This window comes from Arachis stenosperma, unplaced genomic scaffold (genome assembly GCF_014773155.1).
Source record: "Arachis stenosperma cultivar V10309 unplaced genomic scaffold, arast.V10309.gnm1.PFL2 arast.V10309.gnm1.Scaffold_100071, whole genome shotgun sequence".
In the NCBI taxonomy this organism is placed as follows: domain Eukaryota; kingdom Viridiplantae; phylum Streptophyta; class Magnoliopsida; order Fabales; family Fabaceae; genus Arachis; species Arachis stenosperma.
Genome location: NW_026651381.1, coordinates 41,419 through 46,943, shown reverse-complemented (window position 1 = coordinate 46,943; position 5,525 = coordinate 41,419). Strand labels below are relative to the sequence as shown.

The following is a 5,525-nucleotide window of genomic DNA, read 5'->3' as shown; positions in this document are numbered from 1 at the left end:
AAATTCTAAACTTATTACCAACGCGGATTAGCTCTTAAGACTGCTCCGCTCACTAGGATACCGTCTTACGCTGTACCCGGTCTCAGACCGGACAGCACGAAACTACTCTCTAGCTCTTTCTGTAGCTAATCGAGGAGAAGTTCTCTAGACATCCCTGGTTGTTACCATTTTAGGAAGTCAACTCTTGCCACTCCTACCTCAGGTTATCCGGTATCCGGAAATTCGATCCTCATAGCAGGAAGAAAGGGGAACTCCTAGCTTAAAAGCTCATAGCTGCGGCTGCCCAGCTTTCCTTATAGCCAATCCCGTGCCCAACTCTTGGGTTTTTGAGAAGCTCACCCCCATCGCGATTTGGGAACTCACACAACATCCTTAATCGAATGGCGCCACTGCAAAACTGGAAACCTAGAAAGAACACCTTCCTAATCTCAATGAAGAAAGACTTTCCAGCAAGCAATCAAATAGGTTCAAGCACCTCTACTTTCAGGTTCAGGCAGTTCCTTTATTGAAGTTTTTCGGGTAGAGGGGCATGGATTGAATCTTCTTATTAGCCCCTGATCCCATCCTTTCTTCTCTTAAGAGATTTCTAGTTAAAAAGTCCTTCTTCTTTAATCGGTCGCACCAACTTGTTCCCGCTTTGGGATGGGAACTAGGTTGGAATTCAAAGAAAACACATGCGAAAGGCAGCGTGATGACAGTTGATCTTTGGCTTACTTACTAATTGTGGGCACGAAACGGAAATAGAGAAGTTAAGCAAATAACTAATTGGCGTGGGGGAGGAAAATCCTCTTTTGCACATCCTTTAGTTTAGTTGGGCTAAAAACTTCTCCGCTGGGTCGGAAGCCTTTGAGTGTACAAGGGGTACAGAAAAACCTTACCTGTTCGAAAAAGAGAATCTTGACCCTTATTTCATAGGGCTGGGAATGGGAACAAGAAGAATCGCTAACAACCAGAAAGAGGTCCTTTTGGCTTTTTTTCTCTAAGTAGCTTTGGTAAGCTATTGCCTTACCAACTAACTAATAAAAGGAGTAGTAGTAGCAGTCGCCCCTCCTCGGGCGGATTCCCCTTTTTACTCCTAAAACGAAGGATCGAAAGAAATCTCTCGTACTTTTTTTTCTTTAGTACTAAAAAGGCGAGCTTTCCTGGCATATCAGATGCCATTTCACCAGCTTCATTATCTGACTTCTCACCTGGGCTAAGCCCCGAACTTGGGACTACATAAAAAAAAAGAAAATCCCTTCCCATTAGCAGAGTACGAGTCGGGAACATCAAGAAAAACCTAAGCTCGCGCCTTGGAAGACAATAGACTTATTGGTACCTAGATAGCGCCTCCTAACACGGGAAAGAAAAAGCTGCTGGGTTACGGACAAAAAATACTTATTCGAAAAAAAACCAGATTCCGTAGACTCGAACGCGACCAATTAACAACACTCCATTCTAGTCTCAAGATTTGGAACATTACAACCATATTGCCGATAGCGCTCTTTTCGTTTTTCGTCCCATCATCTGGTAACCGCCGAATGATCCACAAGAAAGGTGGCAGGAATCAAACCTAGCTTGTGTAGCCCCCTAATGGTTTAGGTAAGCAAGCCTCCATAGCTTTCTGCGCCCCAACGGCGCCTTTCCTTTCGATCATTCAACTAGGTGTGATATACCAAATTCCAATTCTGAGAATGTCTTTCCAGAAGGGTATAGGACTGACAAAACAACCTCAACCGAATAAGCCGAAACCACAGAAGGATAAGAAGAAAGGGCATAAAGCTAAGCAAAGGAAAGCTATTTCTCGCGCAACGTGCCACTGATGTGTGCCCTAAGGTGGTTAGTTACCAATGAAGACGTGAGTCGTCGAATTGGATCTGTACAATTTCTCAATCCTGACTGCTGCTTGTTTTATAGTGCGTACAACTATCGTCCGCAGTCAACCTTACTTCGGTACAGAGGATTGATGTGTCATGTTCCTAACCATAGGATTGCTCCACTAGAGAGGTCGGGCATTCATTACTACAATTACCAGCATCTCTTCTTTCCCTGCTCCAATATGAGTTGAGATTCTCAGAGTTTAGAGTAAAGTATGAGTAGAATGTCAGAGGTCTTCTAGGGTCACTCTCCTCATTTATTCAATGCTTTGGAGGAAGAGGGGCAGCAGACAAGGAGAGCACTTGGCATTGGTTCATTTCATGCTACGATGCCGTCTCCCCATCTCTGGTTGAAGCAGGGATGAGACCCTATAGTCTCTATCCAGTGCTCTTCCGGCTTGGTATCCGTTTAAGTCTCAATGTCTTTCCTTCCCTGTGTATGATATGAGTTTTGAGTAGTCGATGAGACTAGTCAGGATTCTCCTATAGGTATAATCCTTGTCTTTGTTCTTTTTTCAATGCTTGAGGGACTTCTGTCAATGCTCCGGGTACTACTAGGCACAACATAGCGAGAAGTCGTTCTGCTCTGTTCAGCTATCCCTAGGAGTGCTAAGGTTCAAATCCAATTCGTGAGAAGAAGCCAAGCGAGAGACTATATCAAAAGAAAATGGAATTTCCGAGAAAGAGATCAAAGCGAGGAAATTGAGAGGTGATGAAGCTGTAGTGGCTCTCCCCCGGTTTGTATTAGTGAGAAGGGCCAGAGATTCGTTTGTCTTTTGTCTCATGCAGGGCACCTTTTCTTTATACTAAGCAGTAAGCGTAGTTTTTCCCCGGGTAATGCATGAAATAAGGGGCTTCTTGTTGCCCTTGTTTCCTGGAATCGAGACTCGGAAGGTTTTTCTTATGGCTTGTTTTTCCCCTCCCACTCGATCTACGGATATCTATCTAATGCGGCGCGTTGCGATTCGTCTTTTTTTGAAGAAATGGGCACAAAGCCAGGCATTTAGTGATGGGATAGATATAGAACCAGAATCGGCTGCCAAAAGGACCCCGTTTGTGGTTTAAGGCTAAGTTCATTCTTCGATATATCTCACTCGAGATGTAAGTTTACTAGTCTTCTAGTTGAGTTTCCCCTACCCCTGCATCTATCTCATTCGCTGAGATAGGTTTCATTCAAAGAGAGCGCGACCCCTGCTCAACAATGGTCACCGAGATATGCCATCCATCTGAACTACCGCCAATAAAGAGAAGGGTGGGTATAGAAAAGAAAGAGAGGATATACTTTATTCCCCCCAAAAAAGGGTTCTACTAAGGTTCAATTCCTTAGCTATCTCTAGTGGTATTGTTTCCACTCCTCGTCTAAGGTATTGGCACCGAAACGGGGTCTGCGGGCCGGCAACCCGACCAGCTAAGAGCCACTCAAAGCTTGAGGAAGAATACGATATCACTAAAGCAACCTTGAAAGCAACGCGTAATTGCTTGCTGCACTTCGCGCGTGAGAACAGCGATTGAGGAACCAGCGCTTCGCCCCTTCGCATGAAGCAGTTTCTTGCCGCCTAATGCATGCTCCATCGAGTAGGGTACGAGAGAGAAGGGCTCTTTGAGGGGAAGAAAATTCTTTTCTCATAATCATTCAATAGAAAGCAAGTTGCTAGCCTAATCCCAAGCATTATAACAATGGCAGATCTCTTCTTTCCTTTCTTCATAGCGAAATTAAAGAATTGCCTAAAGATTCAAGTTATTACCAGATCAGCTAACATTCATTATTTATAAAAACAATCTCTTTTAATAACCGATCGTAGAATAGAAAAAGTATTCTCCCACGGAGGAGCAACTGAAAGGGCTAACCCCCCAAGTAATTTCGTCTCATCGAGAAAGAAATGTTTTGGCACGCGAAGCATTCTTTCAAAATGATTTCTAATCGGCAAGCATTTTAGAGAGCTCTTTCAGGGAATACTCTCGATCGCGTTGTCGGCCCCCAACCCCCGAAATGATTTCAATTTATCCCTATTGAGTTTCACAAAGTCCCATTCTTGATCTGGGTAAAGAGATTTCATCTCCGCGATGATTTCATTTTGGATTTCGAAATGGTTAGTAGCCAGGTCCCTTAAATGGGCTTGCTGCTGGTGCCGGTGATGCTAGCTCTTAAGGATCTGTCCTCTTCTTTGCCTTCATTTCCTTGCTCAACGCCTTTTTCTTGTCTTTATCGGGTCTTTCTGTCTGATGATTAAGGCCTTTTGCCTTTAGAAAAGGGCTTTTTAAAGGAGAGAAAGTCTTGATAGGAGAAAGTGGTGCTATACGCTATAAGAGAGAGCTAAAAAGAGGTGGACTGGACTTGCTTAAGCTTGAGTTCTTTCATAGGAAGGAATATAATAAGGCAGTTGGTTTACATACCATAGAGCAGGCGCTTTCATATAACTAAGGAAAAGAGGACAAGAAATGAGAGTTTATGCCGCCTTCTTTCCTAGCTCTTTTCCTATACCCTGTTGTTGAAAATGACTTATGTAGTCTTGGATACGGATATAACTTGCTCTAGAATCAGTATCTATTGAATCAGGAGGTGAGTGAGATTGTTAGAATTGGCAAAAGATCTTCTTATCTGGCAAATAAGAGCCCACCAATTCTTTAAAGACCTTGCTCGTAAGCCTGGGTGCTAGCGCTTGGCCTTGGAATCTCAAACTGATGAGAGAGAGTCTGGATACTTTCTTACGAGGTATGCGAAGCATAGAGCTGTGTGCCGGGCAAGTAAGTTTGAAACATTTTGTAGTGTGAGTACTTTTTCTTCCTCTTCCCTCGCTTTGCTATAAAAGCAGGCTAACGGGGGGTAGGGCATAGTTGGGGGGCTCCATCGAAGAAAGATGGTGTCAGTGACCAGAGAAGGTCCCTCTTTCTTTAGAGAATGCCAAGCTAATCACTCGTCAATAAGCAGCAGGAGAGGAACTGTGTTCATTAAATCATAGATTGAGATTTGGAAAGTGTGTTACTAGTTGAATTTCTCTGAGACCCTCTGTCTTTGACCCCTTATTCTCTCCTCGTCGGGCTTGGGCATACTAATAATTGTAATTCAATAATGAATGAAACTTTTTAATGACCAAAGTGGCTGTTGGGCAAAAAGCATCTTCTGTGGCTCAAGTAGTAACTACTTTACTTTAAAGAGGGGCAAAAGAAAAGGAGAGAAAAAAAGGGGAGCTAAACATATATAAATCGGTTACACACTAAAGGAAAGATGGATTCTAGTTAGCCTACCCGACTACACAAGATATTCTACATGTGGTTAACAAAAGAATCACTGGTTATTGGCCTCAAGGCAGAGACGAGCTGGCTAGACTCTTATCGAAATTGCATATAGAAAGAGATTCGTCTTGAAAGCTAGACAGACAATTTCTATGTTCACAGGCGCTTCCCGTCTTCATTGAGATTGGGTTGGTGTTCAGTGTACTAAGGTACAAGATCGAAAAGAATGCCGATTATTGATACAAAATTTTTGCGAGAAAAGGTCTAAAACATCAACGCCCATCTGGCCGGAAAAATGTTTATCTTTTCTCTGCATCAATCAGACTTTGTTTCACTCGTTTACTACTTGATTTCTTTTTTTGGGGTGTATAGCTCAGTTGGTAGAGCATTGGGCTTTTAACCTAATGGTCGCAGGTTCAAGTCCTGCTATACCCA

The 5,525-nt window shown here is 43.2% G+C and overlaps 1 non-coding gene across 1 annotated transcript; it reads left to right on the top strand.

Annotated features, from left to right (window-relative positions):
* Positions 1-5,452: 5,452 nt before the first annotated feature.
* On the top strand, positions 5,453-5,525 carry TRNAK-UUU (transfer RNA lysine (anticodon UUU)). Its single transcript has one exon. It is a non-coding gene; the product is annotated as a tRNA-Lys (tRNA).